The sequence below is a fragment of the Anabrus simplex genome, chromosome 2 (assembly GCF_040414725.1).
Source record: "Anabrus simplex isolate iqAnaSimp1 chromosome 2, ASM4041472v1, whole genome shotgun sequence".
Classification (NCBI taxonomy): domain Eukaryota; kingdom Metazoa; phylum Arthropoda; class Insecta; order Orthoptera; family Tettigoniidae; genus Anabrus; species Anabrus simplex.
Genome location: NC_090266.1, coordinates 353343194 through 353368320, shown reverse-complemented (window position 1 = coordinate 353368320; position 25127 = coordinate 353343194).

Below are 25127 nucleotides of genomic sequence, written 5' to 3'. Positions count from 1 at the left end.
TGTTACAAATTGAAAGGCGTAACTAGTCATCAACTCATGGCTGACTATCCTGAGCATAGAGTTCAACCAGCACGTCCATTCAGTGTTTGTGGCATTGATTATGGGGGTCCTATTCTACTTCGCCCAATTAACAAGAGGAGCAATATTCGTACTAAGGCATACATCGCACTATTTGTTTGCTTCACGACAAAGGCTGTACATTTGGAAGTAGACAGCAGTCTTACTACAGATGCCTTCTTAGCCGCACTTCGCCGTTTCATAGCCAGAAGAGGAAAGCCCGCAGATATCTACAGTGACAATGCTACTACGTTTATTGGAGCCGATAGAGAATTAAAAGATCTTCACCAATTCATGGCATCACCGCAGCATCAAGAGGAAGTTGTAAGCAATCTGGCAAACAAGGGTATCAACTGGCATTACATTCCACCTCGTTCACCCCATTTTGGAGGATTATGGGAAGCTGGCATCAAGTCAGTTAAATATCATTTGCATCGAGTTGTTGGAAACTCATCATTAACATTCGAAGAGCTTAGTACTGTGCTCACACAAATTGAAGCCTGTTTAAATTCTCGTCCACTTACAGTTCTATCCTCAGATCCGACTGACCCTCAACCCTTGACTCCAGGTCATTTTCTTACTGGTAACAGTTTGAATTCCATTCCTGAATCCAATCTGACACTTGTACCCAGCAATAAACTTTCAGCATGGAAACGGTTGCAGCAAATGGTGCAACAATTTTGGACCAGATGGCATAAGGAATACTTAACCCAACTACAAAACAGGCCAAAGTGGGCCTCCCAGCAACCTTGTATACAACTTGGAGCAGTGGTGGTTATCAAGGAGGACAATTTACCCCCGCTTCAGTGGAGACTAGGTGTGGTTGAGGAACTTCACCCAGGTCTCGATGGACTTGTGCGAGCAGTCACCATAAAAACTGCTCATGGAAATTTCAAGAGACCAGTAGTGAAGTTGTGTCCCCTTCCCATCGAGTAGTGTTTTCTTTTTAATGACAATATGATTCCTTACAGTGTCAGTGAGTTGATTGGTGTATAAAGTTGTATTTGTAGTTATATTGTACAGTCATTTAACAAATGAACAATTCAAAAACTCTCATTGTGCAGCTGTAAACAAAACAATGCATCAGCCTGCACACCAGTGTACAGTTCTGTTTCATTTTATCTATGTTAATTAGTGATTGACGTTCATTTAAGTGCAACATTTATTATTATGTATTTGTATTCTGATGACATTTTGTTTTATGTTAGTGTTATTTTCATTAAAACTGTATTTTGTCTTGATTGAATACAATCAACAGAGGGGAGAATGTTCCGTCCTCTTAGAAAATTTATACAGAGCGCGCTCTTGTCCGCGTCTCTATTGAGTGTCCAGAATGCATCTGGTTTCCGGCAAGAAAACGAGACAGACTCGAACAAGACAACATGTCGGCGAGAGATGCATTCGCGGCCACATGGCCTCTAACTTAATCAATAGCCATCCAGGCATTTCAGTTTATTGTTAATGTGTAAATAATTTCTACGCAGTTTGTTAATCATGTTTAATTGTAATAAATGTTTTATTTACGTGTAATATTGATGCATGACTCGGCCCTATGGTCTTATCACGTGCTTAACCAAACTACAGTCCACTACCAGAGTAATCATCGCTGTTTAGTAATACAACATGTGTGCTACAGCATTCAATTCGTCATCCAACAAATATTACGCACAAAATCACTAATAATGCCACATTTCGGGACCTAATAATATTCAAAATGGAGTCCTAAACACATGTGAGTAATTTTCAATGCAATATCATTATTATTTCCAGTCCCCTACTTCTTTACCACTGCCTTACCAATACATAATGAACATCAAAGAAATCCTGATATGAACATAATTCAAGACGAAGAAATTATGTAAACACTCCTCATGTTAGATTAAAGAAAACGCAAAAATATCATAACTACATCGGAATGATACCCTTTAACAAGCTCCCAGTGGAATTAATAGATATTTGGGTAAAAAAAAACTGACTGAGGGGAAACAGCATTTACAGTATACAGGAATTTGAAGAAAAATGTGTGCACCTCTGTATAAATTAGTAAAGATGCATAAATATATGTGTAAAGGAGTGGATATATTAGTAGTATAGCATAAAATAGTACGGAACATATTCCAGAGAAATTAACGATGTTTAACAGTATAGCATGTGAATGGTCATGATTTTAAGAACATTTTTTATGAAATGTTGGACGTTTGTCTATTAAAATGTATATTACTTAATGACAATAAATTCTATTCTATTCCATTCTATTCTATTCTAGTCTATCAATGAACACGTTTTACTGTTCGTTGGTTACAACATATTTGACGAACTTTAGAAAACTTAATTTTCTTCTTCGTCACAAAATTCAACTAAAATTTGTCATTACGAGAATGAATTGCTAGGTAAATTTCAGGACGATTTTCCATGTGAAGCTGTTCATTGTTCAATAGATGTAGTGGGAAGTGAGTTAGTTCGTTGGTTATACTGTATGATGGACAATTTTACATTTTTGTAAAGTCGTTGTTGCAGCAACTTGCCTTCAGAACGAAGAGAAATTTAGCACCAGAACCTGAGTTGAGACTACATTTTAGTCATGGAGTTTCCTTCGAGCAAACGTCGAAATTTAGATTTTTCTTTACTGATCGAACAGGACGAGGGAAGGATGGAAGCACATTCTGATAAAGCGTTTGAACACATTCTTGAGTTTTTGAGGGAGTTTAATGGATTTCTATTAATTTCGTGTAAGTCTGAACCTACTTAAGTGAGGAGCAAGAAGACGCTGCTCAGCTAGAGTTAACTGAAAATCAAAATGAGTTACAGGAACTTCGTAATCGTGTTTTGGAAATTTATTTAAAGGCTCGCAATATTGACGGGCAAAATGCTAACTCTTCACATAGAAGATGTATCTGCTTTGGAATGTAAGGAAACTGAGGTAGCGCTGTCACAATGATGACGTGTTTTAGGCCTATCCCACTACATTTTTGGTCCGGCTATTTCGCCATTGAAATCCTTGTCCCTTGGGATTTTAATCCCGACTTGTTTCTGTTACTATTTCCTGAGCGGCTTTATGTCGCTAAGTTTAATTGCATCCTCTCTGCCCTCGGAGTTATATTCTATTGTTAAATACTATATATTTTCCTCTGGTCACAAGTTATTTTGCGGTTCGGTGAAGGACCATCTGTAGAGCGAGTCTCTCTCTCGGGGCTCGCCTGCTCTCCATCCAGCTTCTCCTTCGTGTAGCCTAGACGGCGAACTGGGAGATGATTGTTAGCCATGTTGGAAGATAGTTGTACTATGTGGTGGCTCGTGTGTAGAGCGTCGGCATACAACATGTTGCTTGTTGTTTAAAGGGGCCTAACATCTAGGTCATCGGCCCTCAACATGGTGCCCGACTAACTCATAAGGCACGAGGGCCTAATGCCCTCAAGTTTTTGTTTATTTCCCAGCTAGTGGACGTCCACAGCTTTATTTTTCTTTAATTATATCCTGCTTCATGCATCTGAGTGAGTAACTGCATCTCGGCTGACGCCAAAGCGTTAGCACCTTCCCAAGGACTCTATGTAAGTTACCATCTACTAGTTTATATTTTTCCTCCTGGAACTGGACAGAAACGCCCAATGAATTTAATTGTTCTACAGATTTGGAGTGGACCTTTGGATCTCAATATATGTTCGGTCTTCTGATTAATTGAACCTTTATAAAAAAGAAAAATCTTGTAAAACGAAACTGTTATGGCATTGCCTGTTATACTGTTCAAACCTCCTTGTGGGTGAGGAAAGGCCTCTTTCAAAGACTCTACTTCTTCTGCAAAATAATCCTTCATCGTTATTATTATTATTATTATTATTATTATTATTATTATTATTATTATTATTATTATTATTATTATTATTATTATTGCGGTCAAGAAGAAAGGAAACGTGTTATGAAAATTATTTTAATGATACCTGATTAATCTTGGAAGGCATTGTGTTACTAGTGGGAAGTCATCCACTAAAATGATAGAGACCACGGGATTTTGTACGGGGATCGGAATCTCTTCCTTTCTTCAAATTTTTTCTCTGATTTTCCTTTTTCTGTATTTAATTTTTCGTTTATACTTCTGAGTTTTCCTAATTATTGCTACTATTCTCTGATTGGTCTCCTCTGTGGCTTATGTACGTGTTGTCGTCTCCATGGCAACCGCTGCCAATGGTGATGATTATTGATAATTGATTTTGTGTGTGCGTGTCCCTTATGATTTGAGCTGCCTTGCTATTACTTCTTGGTGAAGTGTGATGAATTTGTCCTTATTGTGACCTGTTTTCTGTTTACCTATCTTAGTTATCCATTTTTGTTTTGGGACAAATGTTGCTTTCTGCGTTAATTTACGGTTTTTTCTGTAACGTACTTTGAGATCCGGTTCCTTGGAAGAATCTCTGTGGCCTCCCCTTTTACTACGTTTCTTGGTAAATTAAAAGGAAGGAAATCATGTGGAAACTCGAATTGATCATGATTTCTGAAGGAAACAGTTAAAAGAAATTAGTTATATATTCTTTTAAAGCCTTCTGTTTGGTGGTAAATCTAGTCCATGGACATTTTAAAACTAAATATCCTGTAATTTGTTCTTTAGGTTCTTAACTTGTAAATTCTTTAATTTTAATTTATTGCTGGTGTTAATTTAGGGGGTCGTCCCTCACTTCAATGGTAACTGAGTTTTGACTGTCTAGTGCAGACCTAATTTATTTAATTTATTCATTTCTCTGTTAATTTAATTTTCTGTTTAACGGTGCACTTAGGTTTAGAAATATTTGTAGGCTTGTTTTGAATAATTGTAATTTTTTCTAAAAAAAAAAAAGGAATTATCAATTAAATGACCATTTGTTCATAAGTAATAACTCTTGCTTTTCTTTCAAAAATTTATGTTTGTTTCTTACCGTACCAGAAACCATTTCTTTCGGTCCACGTTATCTCGGTTTGCCCCCAGTTGCTCCCTAAGTTTGGTGAGTATCTTCCCGTTTAATTTAAACTCTTGTCTATGTATGACTTGTGCCAGTAAGCGACGGTACGGCTGGTGCAGCCTTTAGCCGCAGAGTTTGCACACTTACGGTAGTAAATGTTAAAAGTTAATTCTTATTCCCCGAAGATTTTCTGGATAAATCCTATTCGTGGTTTCGTAAATGTGTAAAAAAAAGTACACAAGCATTGGAAGTAAATACTATTTTGTGCACCCAGCGTGTTCTTCGCGATGAAATCGCAAACAACTACTTTTATACTAGGAACGCAGAAATTAATGACTGTGTGAATTTAAGAGGGTGGTACAAAGAGCACGTGAGTAAACCAATTCTGAAAACTTTGTCTGACTTCGAAACTCGAACTTAGGATTGTCTCTGCTGCGGATTTGCGAATTGAGAATAAACATCAATAATTATGTTGGTTTTTCACGTTGGAATGTCGCAAAATAGTCTAATATTGCCTCCATCAATTACAAACTGGGAGGCAGTTATTAATTTTCAGAACACATACAATGTTTGCTTTGGATGGATTGTGGTTGCTGGCGTAGCTTCACATAAACAAAATATGATTCGCCTCTCTTCTCGTCCACATATAATTTAATTTTGAATTTAAAATATATGATATAGATGTTGATTCCCATAGGGAATCTGAAATATTTGTCCCGAATGAGTAAATTTATAATACCAATATAAATGGTCCGTTATTGGACATTATCAATTTTCCAGCTAACACATTCCTGGTTGCCGGCGTTTCGCCCTCGTGGGCTAGGTTGGGCTCATCAGTTGGTACCTAGCACACCTACCAAGACGCTCGATAGTGCATACCGTGGAGGCCACTGCGTAGGCTACTTGGAGCCACCGGCAGTGCCAATGCAGTATGGTATGCACTAGCCAGCGTCTTGGTAGGTGTGCTAAGTACCAACTGATGAGCCCAACCTAGCACACGAGGGCGAAACGCTGGCAACCAGGAATGAGGTAGCTGGAAAATTTAGAATGTCCAATAACGGACCATTTATATTGGTATTATAAATTTACTCATTCGGGACAAATATTTCAGATTCCCTGTGGGAATCAACATCTATATCATCTGATAGCCAAGCAGGAATCAATTTTTGGTAAAGAGACAAAGTCTCTCATAGTGTATTGGCACTGCCGGTGGCTCCAAGTAGCCTAGGCAGTGGCGTCCACGGTATGCACTAGCCAGCGTCTTGGTAGGTGTGCTAGGTACCAACTGATGAGCCCAAACTAGCACACGAGGGCGAAACGCTGGCAACGAGGAATGACTTAACTGGCAAATGTATAATGTCCAATAACGGACCATTTGTATTGGTATTAAAATTGGAAGTGAGATATGTTAAAAAATCGAAGATGTGCTCAGTACGATGAAAACAACTGGGTTCGAATAGGAAAGAAAGAAGACAATAAACCTTTTACCCTTCTTTCTTTGTATGTTTCCAACATAACATGTGAAAAGAATGTAGATCTACTAATGTTTCAGATAGGTGATAGTGAGAAGTACGGAATCACTTTTGTTGAATTAATAATCAAGTACGTCTTGTTGGTTCATCTTTCTTGAAGTGTAGGATGAGAATTCATATATGCAAACAATGTCTGTCTTACTTCAATAACGAGGAGAAATATCATTTACACATTACTGATTTGAAACAACTTCCAGTGGCAAGAAGCATAATGCCATCGGAGAACGAAATACTAGTTCACTTTACGGAGTGCAAGTTTAAAGAAACAATTCCTTTTATTGCGTACGCTTACTAAAACGTGCGTCTACTTGATTTTGGAATGATAATACACTGAATTCAACTCCTGTGCCATACAGTATGCCTTATTATTTATATTGTAGTATTGATAGAGATTTATACTCTTTCAAACTCCACAGAGGTAAGGATTGCGTTAAATAGTTCTTAGAAGAAATGTATAACGTAGTAGATACGCTTACACCATACTGTTTTGAAACCAAAACGATTATACTTCTATCTGTTGGGCTAGGAAATTCTTTCCTCTCGGTTCCATTATGTCACATACGAGGGCTCTAAATAAAGTAGTGGCAATATTGATGGAAAGCAATATTTAATAAACTAACCAGTACAATTGTATTACATTCCTTAATAGTCACCCCGCAAAGTCTATTATTTTTTTCCAAATGTCGGAAAGCCGTAGAGGACCGTTGGCAAGGTGTTTTCAGTTGATGACAGCCACGGAGAGCCCTACTGCCCAGAATAGAGATGCCACGTAAGGAAATCGGTGGCCTCAGACGGGTCCTGTCATCTTCGGAAAAATGTCGTTGTCACAAGTACTCATGTCCGGTGAGCACGGAGGGTGTTCCAAGACATGCCAATGCCCTAGTAATAAGAGCTTGACATTAATTGCGACATGACAATGTGCGTTGTCATGCAGCACCATGGGGCGAACGTCTGACTATAAACGTGGACGTTTGCGTAGAATCACAGGACGCAGATGTCGTTCCAGAAATCGGCAAGAGTAGCCACTGTTGACGGTTTGTCCCTTAGGCAGAAGCGTAAGAATAACAACGTCGTAGTCGTATGCCACAATAAGCACAAGCTGCACCCGACTGGGTTGCTGTCGAAATTTCTGTGAACGTGGCGAACCTGGGTGACGCCGTTCGTTCGACTGACGCTTTAATTCAGGCTCGTATGCTCGTGCCTACGTCTCATCAATGGCGACAATACGCTGCAGAAATGCGTCTCCTTCGGTGTGTTATCTGTCCAGGTGGGTGCCAGCCAGTGCATACCGGTGCCATTTTTGTACGTCGGTGTGTTGGTGTGGAATCCAGAAGACGCAATTTTCAATACGTTGAAACATTTCGTCAGTATGTGCCACACTGGATGATGACTGAGACCAACTTCTACATGACAAACATTCCGATTATCCTTTGAGCCCAGAAAAATCTACGAAAGTGATGTGCGCTCTTTACAATAAGGAACGGTATGTTATTCACTACCGACTATTTAAACATTGCATAGCTTTTGGTATGAAAGCAGCGCGTAATAATAGAGCAATTCAATTTAATCAGAGCGCATGGTTAAAAAGCTGAATTGATATTAACACTGAGAAACGAAAGCTGGCAAGAAATGAGTTTGAAAGAAAGTTTCTATAAGTTGACGATTAATGCCATTTTCGGAAGTTCGTTAATGCATATGAAGAAGCTGGAAGATATAAAATGGGTCACGCGGTGGAACGGTCGTTATGGTGCTTGTTCTTTAATCTCATAAGAAAACTTCCAAAGTCGTATCACAGTAGATGAGCAATGTTTCATCATAGAAATGAAGAAACTCCAAATTCATCACAATTAACCGGTTTACATTGGCGCTTCAATTTTATACTGATCAAAAATGAAAATGGATTATTTTCACTACAACGTCCTTTTGACAAACGCCGATTCAAATTCATAACTATTACGATCGGACACAGATAAATTAATGTACTTTTTTTCTTTCAATGTATACGAGCTTATGAAAGAAAATTCAGTTTTGACACAAGGATCTATGATGAAAACAATCCTTTCTATATTGAAAGGAAAATGTAGGTGAATAGGAACAGTGAAAGATGAGATCGATGGAAGTATTGTTGAAGAATTTGTAGGATTGCGACCAAGGTTGTATGAAATTATGTGAAAAGAAGAAACATACCTGAAAGGCTAAACGTGTTGAAGAAAATGTTAGCGATCATCTTACAATTGAATAATATAGCAAAAATACCTGTATGCGAGAGAACAACTGACCAAGTGTGCATCACTTCCACTTCACATTCTGTGTTTACATTTCATCAAAATAAACTAGCATTCTCATGTAATGATGATAAAAGGTAGACCTACATTACAAGTAACAAAAAGAATACCTCACCATTCGGCTATTAAAGTCTTTCAGAGAAAGAATAGTAAAATATACAATAAAACGGCTTAAACCTACTTTATTGCATTGTCAATAATCATAAGAATATTGTTTTAATGGTTCTAAAACGCCCTCCTCCTCATCGCGCTGCCCTTCCCCTATGTAAAGGAATGCCATTTACTATCGCTTGTATTATTTACTTGGTGTGTAAGGGTGATTCTACGGTATCTACCATCTGTCAAATAATTGAAAGAGTAGGCAGAACTTCTAACCCTGGATTTGAGAGAAATGTAATCTTATTTATAAATATGTACAAAGATTTCACTCTTGTCTTTATGTAATATCATTGAATTCGTTTTCAAGAAAAAATTACGAACTTGATGAACATTAATCTTAGGTTTTCTGTATTAAATAGAATTGTAATATGTAATGTTCTTTTTATTTCTATTTTCTTTATTAAAGGTAATTTGTGATCTTATTTTTAAGAATATTGTATACTTCCTTCTTCTTTAAAAGATAAATACAAACTAGATGATCATTACGCTGATGGGTTTCTCTTCCTCCTTTTTCATATTCCTATTCCCTTTATTCCTTTCACGCAAACTGATGTGGAGTCGAAGAATTAACATCTTATAAATAATTCTTCACTTTAGATTTATTTAAGTAGTTTTGACATAATTAATATTTTTGAAGGTTTTTTTGTTTTTACATTTTTAAATGTTGATCCTTCTATCATCTTCGTGAACATCTGCAGAGGAGGAATCACTAAAAAGTAAGATGTGTATATAATTGATAGCAAGATTAACTAAAGAGAAAACATGAGAAACAATATATATCTTCATCTTAACCCCTGATCTATTTATGAATCCAACACTTCGCTGTTCCCATAATTTATCTTAGATTTCTTCAGAGTGTATGACTTTTCATCAGTTAGGTTTTATTTTCTGGCGTTAAAATTTGGATGCCCCAGCCCTAACAGCTTTGCCCCTATAATTCAATTACCCTAGAAGGACGAAAGTGTCATTTTTGACCCACAGTAGATTTTGCAAGAAATCGCATCGTATTTCCATAACTTTGCTTCTAATTTGTTTTCTATGCGTGATGCAGACTGTTAGGTTCTTCCCCATCTACACTAAATCTCCTACCTTCACCTGTTTATCCCCTCCCCACTCCAACAGCATGAGTCAAGGTTAGAAAAAACCCGCCACCATACCATTCGCAGAAAGGAGCTTGTGAAACATTTATTATAAACATTTTGCTGTCGTTTGTTTATTGAGCTGGTTGTTGTGGTTCTTTTACGAATTATTCCTCAAATATGAAAGAACAGAAGGTATTTTAGACCGGACGATATAATAGCTTCCCTCCAGGAACTAAGTGAATTTATTTATTTATTTATTTATTTATTTATTTATTTATTTATTTATTTATTTATTTATTTATTTATTTATTTATTTATTTATTTATTTATTTATTTATTGCACATTGAACTTAGCAGGCTTTCGCCCAAACACATGTGCACAATGCCCATAAAGGCAAATTTACTATTCCTCCTACCGCCTCCTACTAAATGTGATTACTAATTTGATGATGTTTGTTGTTTTAAGGGGCCTAACATCGAAGGTCATCGGCCCCAAATTACTAATTTATATCTAACCCAAGACATATAAAACTAACAAAACAGAGAAATGTTTAGCTCGTATTCGGAGAACTTGGCAGAACGGCAATACTGAATAAAGAAAATAAATGCCTTTCGGCGATATAAAACTGTAAAATAAATAAAAACACATCGGCACTCTGTGGGGGTACATGAAATGCCTCCATCCTTTGTAGCAGCAAACTCGCCTATTCTCTTCTTCCTCACACGCACACATTTTAGCAAGCAGCCACTGTCCTTGAACCATGTTCCATATGATTGAACCTGTCTGCTTGCTCTTAATCATGACGTCCTCTATTGTTCCATTTCGCTGCACACACATAACGTTTCTTCAGCCTGCTTAGTTATGCATTAACTGCTTTCAACTCAAAATATCCTAAACCCTGAGTCACTATTGAAGAGCAGCATTTAAATCGCACTCACCAAGCCTTCTTTTTACAATTTTTAAAAGATATTTGAAAATTTCCTTTTTACATTTTGATCACACTTATTTTTTAACAGCACATAAGTACTTATTTAAATAACCGACCCTGGTCCATTCATTTGCCACCCATTTTATCATTTTCCGTTCATCCCCCTGCTTGAGTAGGGCTTGTTCCTTTGGATTCAATAACTTACTTCTTACTTTTTCTAATGCAACACATTCTTTCACCAAGTGAAGGTCATTGGACACTTTCTCGCACAATAAACACCGTAACTTATCTGTCCTTCTAGTCCATCCCTTATTCTTATAGAGCCCCATAAAACACCATAAAAACCTCTTCTCTCTGCTCTGTTTACAGGGATAAGGCTTATTCTTGCAACTTTGGTGACTTTATTGTACAGGCTAAGAGAACACTTCTCCCTACATTCCTCTGTCAGGCGCTGCCTTTTGAAGTCCTTAACTCTCCCAACTCGCTCAGTCTGCTGTTCTCCTTCCCGTACCAAACTTTCTTACAAATATAACCCATACGGATCCTATCCAAATACGCTTTAATTTTTGTAAGCCAACACCCCGTATACATATGCTTCAACTCAATCAATCAATCAATCAATCAATACTGATATGCATTTAGGGCAGGTGGGAGTTTCCCTATCCGTTGCTTTCCTAGCATTTTCCTAAATGATTTCAAAGAAATTGGAAATTTATTGAACATCTCCCTTGGTAAGTTATTACAATCCCTAACTCCCCTTCCTATAAATTAATATTTGCCCCAGTTTGTCCTGTTGAATTGCAACTTTATATTCATATTGTTATCTTTCCTACTTTTATAAACGCCACTCAAACTTATTCGTCTACTAATGTCATTCCACGCCATCTCTCCGCTGACAGCTCGGAACATACCACTTAGTCGACCAGCTCTCCTTCTTTCTTTCAATTCTTCCAAACACTTTGCAACATTTTTGTAACGCTACTCTTTTGTCGGAAATCACCCAGAACAAATCTAGCTGCTTTTCTTTGGATTTTTTTTCCAGTTCTTGAATCAGTTTATCCTGGTGATGGTCCCATACACTGGAACCATACTCTAGTTGGGGTCTTACCAGAGACTTATATGCTCTCTCCTTTACAACCTTTCTACAACCCATAAACACACTCACAACCATGTGCAGAGATCTGTACCCCTTATTTACAATCCCATTTATGTGATTAACCCAATGAAGATTTTTCCTTATATTTACACCTAGATACTTACAATGATCCCCAAAAGGAACTTTCACACCATCAACGCAGTAATTAAACTGAGAGGACTTTTCCTATTTGTGAAACTCACAACCTGACTTTTAACCCCGTTTATCAACATACCATTGCCTGGTGTCCATCTCACAAAATTTTCGAAGTCACGTTGCAGTTGCTCACAATCTTGTAACTTATTTGTTAATTCATAGAGAATAACATCATCCGCAAAAAGCTTTACCTCTGATTCCACTCCTTTACTCATATCATTTATATATATAAGAAAACATAAAGGTCCGATAATACTGCCTTGAGGAATTCCCCTCTTAATTATTACAGGGTCAGATAAAGCTTCACCTACTCTAATTATCTGAGATCTATTTTCTAGAAATATAGCAACCCATTCAGTCACTCTTTTGTCTAGTCCAATTGCACTCAATTTTGCTGCCACTAGTCTCCCATGGGCTACCCTATCAAATATTTTAGACAGGTCAATCGCGATACAGTCCATTTGACCTCCTGAATCCAAGATATCTGTTATATCTTGCTGGAATCCAACAAGTTGAGCTTCAGTGAAATAGCGTTTTCTAAAACCGAACTGCCTTCTGTCAAACCACTTATTAATTTCACAAACATGTCTAATATAATCAGAAAGAATGCCTTCCCAAAGCTTACATACAATGCATGTCAAACTTACTGGCCTGTAATTTTCAGCTTTATGTCTATCACCCTTTCCTTTATACACAGGGGCTAATATAGCAACTCTCCATTCATCTGGTATAGTTCCTTCGACCAAACAATAATCAAATAAGTACTTCAGATATGGTACTATATCCCAACCCATTGTCCTTAGTATATCCCCAGAAATCTGATCAATTCTAGCCGCTTTTCTAGTTTTCAACTTTTGCATTGTAAATGCCATTGTTATCATATGTAAATTTTAATATTTCTTTATCGTTAGTCTCCTCCTCTATCTGGACATTATCCTTGTAACCAACAATCTTTACATACTGCTGACTGAATACTTCTGCCTTTTGAGGATCCTCACATACACACTCCCCTTGTTCATTAATTATTCCTGGAATGTCCTTCTTGGAACCTGTTTCTGCCTTAAAATACCTATACATACCCTTCCATTTTTCACTAGAGTGTGTATGACTGCCAATTATGCGTGCCATCATGTTTTCCTTGCTAGATTCAATTTTCTAGTAAGTTCCTTCAATTTCTCCTTACTTCCACAGCCATTTCTAACTCTATTTCTTTCCAGTCTGCACCTCCTTCTTAGTCTCTTTATTTCTCTATTATAATAAGGTGGGTCTTTACCATTCCTTACCTCCCTTAAAGGTACAAACCTGTTTTCGCATTCCTCAACAATTTCTTTAAACCCAACCCAGAGTCTGTTTACATTTTTATTTACCGTTTTCCACCGATCATAGTTACTTTTTAGAAACTGCCCCATGACTGCTTTATCAGCCATGTGGTACTGCCTAATAGTCCTACTTTTAATACCTTCCTTTCTATCACATTCATTTTTAACTACGACAAAAACACCTTCATGATCACTAATACCATCTATTGCTTCCGTTTCTCTATAGAGCTCAGCTGGTCTTATCAGCATCACATCCAGGATATTTTTCCCTCTGGTTGGTTCCATCACTTTCTGAATTAGCTGTCCTTCCCATATTAACTCTTGGAAATACGCTGCTTGAAAAACCACACCCCCTTCTCCTATTTTATGTATCATCCAGAATTTTAGTACTCTTTTAACACAATCTGCTTCGATACAATCCCCACACATTAGTAATGCACCGGCATTAGCCGTGCACTGTGGTAATTGCATTATTGTTTTGCTAAATCTGGATATAATCTGGTTCAACATGTCTTTTTGTTCTAAACCCCATAGTTCCACACCGTACAGTACTCTGCCTAGCACCAACGTTTTTAAAACCAATCTGTGCAATCTGTTATTTATACCAAGGAATTCTGATTCTGGGATGTTGACCACCGAGAGAGCTGCGGTCCCCTTCCACTTCGCCCTCTTAATTTGGTCCTCCCAGCCTCCTCTCCTGTTTATAATTACTCCCAAATATTCCAGTTTGCTTACTTCTTCAATCATCACTCCGAGTACCACCCATATCATTTCATTCTTCCTTATTCTAGTCTTACTTACTACCATCACCTTCGACTTACTTCCATTAATTTTGAGGGACCATTTCCTTACAAACTCCTCAACCAGGTTCAGACTTTTCTGTAAGCCTCCCCCTGTCAGGGCTAGAAGGATCACATCATCGGCAAGTATTAACCCAACCCATTTACCGCTGGCACTGCCCAGTTGTTTCCGCCGTGATCCTGGAGGATGTCGTTAATGGACAGAAGAAATAATATGGGCGATAACTTACATCCCTGCTTCATCCCCACCTTACATTCTATTGGGCTGCTCATCAGATTTTTCTCCAGTCTAACCCGATAATATACTGTACCAGGAAGTGATTGTGAGGCCAGAGCATGGGAAGGATCTCAGGTAGTGTTCGGTTCCTTATTGGAACAGGTAGAGGGATGGATAGTATCGCAGGGCGAATAATAGATGGTAAATCTTTTTGATAGAATTTATTTAAAATATTCACAGAGATATCACCCTGCAGTTGAAATTTCAAACTCAAATTTCCAGCTAATATTTTCCAAAAAGTGCAAAGTAAAATATCGACGTTATAATTTTCTGAGATGTCTACTTGTTTAGGAATGTACAAAATAAATATCACTCTTCTATAGACCATATACACCCTACAGTTCATCTAATATGAATTCAAATATAAAAATGTCAAGTTCATCGCTTATGGTGCAGGCCTACAGTCTTTCTAATATTTTGAACATAAAATGAACACACACTTTCATGAATAATTTGATAGTTTAAACGAAAATATTTGATCACTTGGTGTACGTATCTACAGTTCATTTAAGTTGAAAATAAAGTAAAGTAGTGCATTTGCAAATCCTAAAGTTCATCTAGGTGAAATTAATTCAATTTATGAATGATTTAAAAAAGGAATTTACAGTTTAAAAGCAAAATATGAACCTTTCTTGAATGATTATAAATTACGAGCTGATATTCACAGGAAGCACTTGTTGGAGCACTGTAATAAACTGAGTGCTTTGTCAAAAGTCAGTCAGTAGGATTACTCACTCAGAATATGAGAAGATCACCTGGAATCTGCTTACAAGTGTTGGTATTGTGCTGTACGGCGACTTGGGGTCTGGAACATTCCACAGCGTACAGCCTGGGCTCCAACTTAGCACCGGCGGCGTGACAAGTCCGTTCAGTGAAGATACCACGTTAATCTCCCTCTTCAACGTCCCTCGATGGGTACCATAACTGAACAAACCACGTAAATCCCACGTTGGAAGCGACGTTCGATGCAACAGAATTTCACAGCACTTTGCTAAGTTTTCCATTGTTCTTTGAGGTAATGTCGGAACACGGTAAGTTCAATTGGAACTATAGAGCTCACAAATATCTCTAGAATTGATATAATGCACTGACACGAGTTGTAATGCACAGTTCTATTCTCATGTTAGATTTACGGAGTTGAATTAGAATTCACAGTCCATGCTACCGTATGGTTTGTAAGTCAGGTTAATGGAGTAAGGACTTACAATCGTTTTCACTACGGAAACCTCAGTTTTTATATACACACAGTTTATGGAGTTAAGATTTAACACTGTCACAGTTCATAATTGGCACTAATTATGTCTGAGGCTCGGCCGAAGAATAATAATCACAGTCCAAAAGCACTTGAAAGAAATGTTATTAACGACAGTCTCTACAACAGTCTCTGAAATAATACTGTTCATAGATTAAGACAATTTTATGGCTGGATTTACAACACACGAGTCTGTACTACTTAATATTGTCATAAAAAGTTCTTAATTTTCACATGATTTCTCGTAGTAGCGATCGAAATATCGAGAAAATGCAAATAAAAATTAGTCACTCCTAGACCTGTTATTGGATGAATGCGTAGTGAAATAATGTCTCACACAGTTCACTATTGTATTATTGTAGGAGAAATACGTCTCAGAATTATAAAAAATGGTCTCAAATTAGGATTTTAGTTCATAACACGCAATGACTTAGAATACAGTTCAAAGATACAGTTCTGAATTACATGAAATTGGCAAAGTTCACAATGACCCTATTATCACAGTAAAAACTGTTGGTCATCAGTGATATTGAAGTTATGAATATACAGACTTTACCACTCCTTATGAATTTGACTCATTAAAAGAACTAAGAATGAATCACCATATAGCCATTGAAGGTATAAAATTCATTATACTGATAAACGAAATATTTGACACTTCAATTCACTATTTCTATTATTACCTCGCTCAGTTAACACTTTTTCTGAGTATTATCTAACGACGATTTAGTCGGAGAAACTTTTAGAATATTTCCTTCGTCGCAGCGCGGCAGAAACATTACTAGCGACGTCTTCGCACTATTTTTATAGCGTTCGGGTGTGACCACGATGTCCTCGCGGATCGCGACGGAGTATACTGTCCTCCATAAATGCAGAACATACACTCACTAGCTATAACCTTGGTCCACTGACCTATTTATACCGGTCTGCGAGCAGCGCTCGGAATCAGGTGATGAAGGGGTGATAATTCCTTTCAAACTCTAACTTACTATATTTCGGAAACCACTGGACGGATTGATCTCAAATTTTCAAGGTTTCACTTCCAGAATATTGGCTACAATTTAGTGTTGGTCTCATGTTAATTGGCCCAGGCGTTAAAAGTTAATAAAATAATTTTCGAGAGAATTCTGAAGGGAAGGGAAGCTACAGGCAGTGGTGACGTCACTTGACCTTGCTCGACTTGCGCTCTCCCTCACGCAGCGCAGTGAGAACGAGAACATTCTCTCACACAGCTCTTCATGCATCGGAACTTAACTGTACGCTCATAAATAGAATTTATAACTCGTATGTGCCAGGACCTATGCCTTCCTGGTACAAAACCTTTCCATATAACGTTTGAATTGCTTTGATCATTTTCCTAGATACCCCCTCCCCTAATTTTTCTATTAATGCACCTCTACTAACCGTGTCAAATGCTTTCTCAAAATCTTTCCTATCCAGATATTTATCTATGATCATCTTGAGTGTCGTTATACTATCTATTGTGCTACGTCCTCTTCTAAACCCCTTTGATAAGTTGACAATATCGACTGTCTCTCGGCCCAGACACATAACCTGTTCGCCAATACCCCTGTGTAGACCATCCTCAGCGAGTCCAGCAGTGTTATTCCTCTATTGTTCTTTGGTAGATTTCTGCAACCTTTCTTTCTATAAATAGGGCATATAACTCCAACTTCCCACTCTTTTGGGTAATTCCCCCTTCGAAAATTAAAAGTTTAACAATACCCTCTGTTATCTGCTCGTGTTTGCCTATTTCCTTCCAAAAACGTTACTAATACCATTTCATCCTCCCGCTGATTTGCTCTTAAGATTACTCAGCACCCTTCTCACTTCATCCCTTGAAATCTCTTCATGTTCCTGAATTTGAACCTCTAAATTTCTCAATCCTGTCATTTCTCTTTCTACCTTGTTCCATTTGTCTTCACTCCCTAAAAGCTCCAGGAAATAGTCAAACCATTGGTGTCCGCTATAATCGGTTTGTCAACCCTCTTCCCTCCCATATTAATTTATTTTTTTCTGTCCCATACCATATCCAATTGTTTCATCTTGCACTCGTTATTTATTAACATTACTTGCTCTTTCATCCATATTCTCTTTCTCTCTGAGATTTTTAATTTGTATTCTTTTCGCAGGTTACAGAACGCCATTCTTTCTTTGCACCCTCCCTTCTTCCTAAACTCTTTTAGCGCCACCATCACTAATTTCCATTTTTTTTTACATTCATTGTTGTACCGGCCCTCTTCGTTCTTCTTCCACCTCCTAGGTACTCTATTCGCCTGTGCTACCCTTTTTATTGGGTATTTGATTAGCTCTAGCCCTCTATCAGTTTTTCTTCTCTTAAGGCCTTTTCCCATCCACATCTAATTACATCCAGCTAATATTCACTAAAATGGCATTTACCTCCTGTTCTCTTTTCCGTCCACCTGTATTTAGTATAGCTAATGCCCTTCCCTATGCATCCCTTTACCTCCCCGCTCTATTGTTCCCTTGCTTCTTTCTATCATTACCCAAACTGGTGCATGATGGGACTCAGCCCAGTCTCCAACCTGCATCTTTTTTATATAATCTAGCATGTCTTCTGAAAACAATACTAAATCAATCACACCTCCCCGTCCCGTAATAAATGTCAGCTTACCCCCTATCTCCTTCCCACCATCCATTCAAAATATAAAATTTGTCTGTGGCACATAGGTCCAACAGTTTGATCCATACCCATTCCTTTCTTTATCTGCACTTCGCCTTCTTAGAATCATCATCATCTCGTCTTCTTTACTGTAAACAGGGCACAGTTCTCCTATTCTGGAATTCCATTCCCCAAATAACAACATTCGATCTTCATCAGATTTCCCTCTTATGTTACTTGTTTCTAGTACTAATTCCTCATAAAAATTTCCGTTCGTGTAAGCAGAGTTCTGTGGGTGGCAGTATGCAAAGGCAAGACATATCCTCCTTTCCCTCCCTTGTCCCTCCCCCCTACAAAGCCTGGCCCAAATTACTTCCACCATCTGATTTTCAATAATTTCAACTAGCTCACTAATCTCTTCTTTTATCAATAACGCTATTCCTCCCGGAAATCTCCCCTTTCCGCTCTTTTTCTTTCTAGATTAATATTTTACCTCATACCCTTTCCATTTTATCTCTTTCCCGAATTCAAGCCACGTCTCTAGCAGCGCCACAATGTGAAAGATTTCTACCGTTTTAATAACTGCTTATTTAGTAACACTTCAATATTTATAAACCCTATCTTCCAGCCTAGCTGTGACGCACCCTCCCGTCCCTCCCTGTTACCTCCCTTATTTTTTATTCTTGTTCTTATAGCCCTATCCTCTTCTATTCCCATTCCTTCTTTCTTCTGCCCTTTGGTGCGCAGCCTGTCCTCCTTTTCTTCCGCAAATCTACCTTTCTTGCCCCATAAGTCTTTTAGACTTAAACTTCTCCCTCTATTCGGGGCGCCTCGACCTCTTATATCCTCGCGTGCTCCTTGTTCTTTATTGAACACTTGCCTACTTACGTTTGAACTTCCCGGATCTTTTGAATCAACTTCTGTCGGCACTTGCTGACTCCCCATTTCAGCTTCCGCACTGCTCGCTGGACTGCTCGGTACACTGACCCCTGATGTGCGTTCATTTCATGCTTCGTTATCCCGCTCTGCTTCCTCTTCTGTCTTCCTGTCGACCAACCTTGATTCCACGTTTTCTCCTCATTTTAGGTTTCGTCGATCACCTGCAACTTCTCAACCGGCCAACGTCTTACCCACTTTCCGTTTGATACTATCAACTGCTGGCCCCTGATATGCGCTCTGAGCCCTTGACTTCTTGCCCTAAATAGATGAGATCTTAAAGTATTTAAGCACTTACTGCCTTCACTCCCCATATCCCTTCTGGCCCATTATTTCTCGCCTTGAATATTGTTCGCATTTCCTTACGATAATTTCCGCCATCAGAGTTGATATCAACTTCACTCTGATAGGCCTGCTCCCTCTCACTTTTCCAACCCTTTCCACATTGCCGATATCCACTTCGCTAAAGTTGATCTTAGTCTGAATGAATTCGACCACCTAGTATATGAGTTCAACTTTAGCTTCTTTTACCGCTTCCTTCACTCCGTATATCAAAATACATTTCTTCACACCTTCCTGACCACAGTTCGCGTCTACTTTCTTCAGTTTCGTCACCTCCTTTTCCAGATTTTTGACTTTCTCTTTCAGTTTTCTGATTTCTTCTTCAACATTTTCCGTCTTTGCTGCTACCTCTTCAGTTTTGTCCTTTATTCATCTCTCCAGCCCTTAAAAGTTTTTGTCTGGTTCTGGAACATCTGCTTTAGTTGTTCTGTTGTACAAACATCTTTCACCTCCTCTCTGACTATTCCTTTAATAGCCTCCATGTCGTCCCAGCTCATATTTGCCGTTAGCATTCTGGCCGGGATTAAGTTCCACGCCCCCAACAACTAACAACGTCGTTACCACCACAGCCACCAGCACCATCTCTCCTATCTTCCAAAAGTCACTCTTGTGCTCTCTATTCTCATCTTTTTCCACTTTATTCTCGATAACCAACTTCCTATCGCTGATCGGTACTGCTCCACAACAACCATTGTTCTGCACACTCCACTCAGCACATTCGCTTCCTTTGCTAGCTTGAGTTAGACTGTCCAGGAACTAAGTGAAAATGACCCCGGGGACGACTCGGGTTCAACACCACACTAAAAACGAGATATTGTTGATGGAAGCATCATAAGCGCATAGAGATTCTTAATGGATGAATTTATCCTCAAAATCATACAAAAATGCATGGAAACAGAGGATGAAATGCAGTCATAATATAAGAACTGGTCTGTGACTATGAATGAACTTGATGCATTTCTAGGTATATGGTATGCTTGTGGGGGCAACTTGTGTGAGAGCGATGAATTTGAAATCACTCCGGTCCGAAAATTGGGGACATACATTGTGTAAGAATGCTATGTCCCGAGATCGTTTTATAGTAATTTTGAGATTCTTAAGATTCGATTTCAGATCCTCAAGGTCAGAGAAACATAAAACCGATACGTTTGCGCTGATATTAGAAGTACGGGAAAGGTTTATTTCAAATTGTCAGATTCCTATAAACCTGAGGCTTCGATTACAATTGATAAATAACTGTTCTCCAGCGAAACTCGCTGTAGAAATTTTTTACAATTTATGGCACCGAAGCCCGACAAGTACGGGCAGAAATTCCATATGCCCATGGATAAAGAATCAAAAGACGTCTTGAATGTATTTTCTTATATAGGATATGATGAACAGCGCTCTGATAATGTGCGTTTGGGAGATTATGTTATTGAGAAGTTAATGGCCCCTTTCATAAACAAGGGTAGGAATGTCACTTGTGACAGTTTGTTTGCATCACTGAAGCTAGCTGAGAAGCTTAAATCTCAGGGAACCAGTCTTCTTGGTACAGTCAATTGGATAAGATGGGAGGTTCCGCCGAAAGTGAAAACTTCCTGAGCACATGTTCTAAAAAGGAACAACATAACTTTCGAGTATTTATCAAGGCAAGTTCAGTAAGAATGTGCATGTGCTCAGTTAGCTTCATCCAGATGCCCAGGTGGGGATCGACAGAAAGAAGAATCCCGACACCATAACACGTTACAACGGAACTAAGTATGGAGTCGACGTTGTGGACCAAATGGTCAGGAATTATAGTCAAGCCAGCTCCACCTAGGTGGCCGTTACACACATTCATTGATGTCCTGAACTTAGCGCGAATAAACGCTTGGGTGGTTTACAAAAAGGTTACAAATATCAAGTTCTCTCGAAGAAACTTTCTCCTACAACTTGATGAGGAAGAGCAATCAGCCAGAGTAGAAATGAAAGGCCCGATAGTGCAGACGATGATGATAATGATATAGAACCTTAATCTGGCCGAAAACACAGCAAATGCCAAGTGCGCAACAAATGCAAGGAGGACAAAAATGGAGAGCATGTGTGCAAGGCATGCAAATAGTTTGTCTGCAAGATATGTTTTGGATAAGATACAATCGTCACCTGTGTAGAAAGTCTGTAAGTTTTGAGGTTGACGATACATTCATTCACAGACTGTACTTCATCACGTGCTCTTCAGGCCGTTGAAGGATGTGCTTAGTACAGCTGCATATCTTGATGAAAATAGAAAACTATTGACACAAGATACTTTCATTTTGTATCCATATAACATCTGATTTTGATTTTTAGTTTATTTAACAACCATTTATATCTAAGATTTTGATATAAGTGTATGGTTTATAACACAGTAATTAGTATAATATTCAGCCAGAAAGATCATTGATATTTATTTTCATTGTAGAAAATATATCCCCACATCTGTATTCACAAATAAAACGTATACATTACTAGACGTTCGTTTCTGACCCTTCCATCTTTCTAGGTGGCGCGACTAATTCCGTCTCTCTAGTGCTCATAATTGTTGAAAAAAGTTAATTAGGAAGTAGACAGTAAGCTCTTGAGAGGGATGGTGTAAGTTTCGTTTAAGATGTTCTGTCCGTTACGTCCAAAGCGCATCTATCTAATGTTGTTGCAATTTATTTCCAGGGAAGAAGGTCCAATCAAACTTATTGAAACTGCTCATTCCTTCTTTCTTGAATTTGTTAATGACAGAACACACAATTATCACTATGCATTCTGATGATTTTAACCAAATACGAACTGTATGAACGTTGAACTTAACACAGCTCCCTGAATGTCTTGAAACCTGAGGTAAATGAAGCGAGAAGACGAAGGGTAACACATGCTGTGCATTGTCTTTAAATCAGGACAACTTGTATTAAATTAAATTCAATTATACATGAATGAGGATACTTTCGCAGTGTCATCAAACGTAATTCATTTACACAGATGCACACAATTAGATACTGGTATTGTAGATCAATGAGAAAAATGAGAAACGATGTGAAATCTAAAGTAGGTGCATTCATATTTGATCATGCTATAGATAAAACATAAGTAGACACATCTACGTTACTACAGGCTATCGCATAACCTTCATTGGACAATCTTACAATGTCAACGATCACTCTTCTAGGTCTTTCACTCGCACTGTTTCCGATATCGAATATTTTGGAGAACTGAAGCAGAGAATCTCATCTCTCCTTTATAATATACAGTTCAAAGAAGAAGGATGAAGAAGAACGCAAGGAAGATCATTGGAAGGAAAACCTTTATTAGTTAGAGGTTCATAATTTATTGTGCAATCGTGGATAATGATAAAATGCAGAGTAGTGTTGGCTGAAATGGGCTCGCTTATTTCAATTTCTATTCGAACAGCTATAGAAGAAGATTTCAACGACTCTACCTGTTACATGTAATTAGTGATTACAATAGGACAATACGATTGAAACTCATTACGTGATATAAGCGGTTCCGAACGATTATCTCCAGTCCGATAACGTGCTTTACGAAACTTGATGAACATATCATACAGTTCAATGCCATCACCAGTACTTAAATTAGCGACGGCTTTTTCGTATGGATAAAAGTGTGAATTCAAGAATACGCCAACGGTTTGAATAATACAAGGGTCGGTATGGAAAGAAAGGTTTAGACATCTTGGTGTTTCCTGTCCAACTGATACCTATGGCCTTCAAGGGCAATGGTTTTCCCCAGCGCAGCTCCTATCCCCGCCGCGTCTCTTTCCCCGCGCGCTCCACTGAGATACCCGTCTGTGATCTGGGTCCACTATAGCTTTTCTACTCCAGGGTACACGGAGTAGAGGTTCTTCCGGAAAGAGTGAGAAGAAGGGCAGGCGCAATGTGGTCTGAAGAGCAAAGAAGTATATTCTCCACTAAGGTGAAGGTATACTGGAAATCCACAAAGGATGACAAGTATTAATCGTGACCATGAGAGGCCGAGATGATACGTTAAGCAGAAGAAGTAAAATAAGAAGACAAAATTGCACTTGAACTTCTTAATCGATTTTTATAATGGTAAGGGAACCCTTGTAGGGTCTGGGTCCGCTGGTCGATCGCAGAATTGCTCCCGTTTTCCAGGTGAATCAGTTACGTCTATTGCTTTTTGAATACCGGCATATGCAACCTGCCTAGAATTGGAATACGCAGCATCCTATAGAAATGTTATGTACACATAGCCTGATAAAGTCTTCCCCATCGGATGCAATATCTGTACAAGAAGCAGTAAGTGAAGCCAGTCCTAAAACATTGTACCCATTTATGTGGTGCGATGTTGCAGAAATATGGATGTATCTAGAGTGCATAGGGGTTGGCAACAATGGTTACGGGAAGTCACTGTCTCAAGAAGACCGTGGTGTGTTACATTATGGGCCACTATGGAGAGTGAAGAACGCCATATTGACTTCATAGCTGTGGGAGATCATGCTGAATCTACAGAAGCCATTAGAAATTCGTTTGGCACTAGAGTGACACATCGGTCCATAATAAATCGATTACTTGAGGGACATCTCCAAACCAGACGTCCTGTAGCCTTCATGCCACTAATTCCGGATCACTTCCATCTGCGAATTCAGTGGTATCAAATTAGAGTTCATTGGAGGACGGAGTGGATACCTGTTGTTTTATCAGATGAGAGCTGTTTCTGTCTTGGTGCCAACAATGGTCGCAGTTTGGCAAGAAGGAGGCCAGGTGAGTGTTTGGAACCAAGCTGTCTTCGGCGTCGACACTGACAGCGGATTTGTACGTCAGACTGGTGACTTAACAGGTTGTGCTGTCGTTCATTCGCAGTATTAAAGTGGTATTTTCGAACAGGATAACGCTCGTCCTCACACAGCTGTTGTCAATCAACGTGCTATACAGAGTGTCGACCAGTTGCCGTGGTCTGCGAGATCACTAGACCTTTCACCAATTGAGCACGTATGGGATACTATGAGGCGAGAAATCCAGCGTCATCCGTTACCAGCAGTAACCGTCATTGATTTGACTGATCAAATGCAATAGGTGTGTAACTCCATCGCACAAAATGCCATACTGCACCAGTATGACACAATGCGTACAGGTTTGCGTGCTTCCATTCAAAATCATGGGACTACAGCGGTTGTTAATTTACCACCACGCTTCATGTCTTCTCGTTCATACTTGAACCTGTGACCTAGAAACTTCTATCAAATAGACAATAATTTCTTAGCCTAAGTTGCATTCTTCTAAACAAATGTCTTCTTGGTGTTTCGATTTCATTTTCCGCCAGTGTATTTATGATATCTTACTTATTTG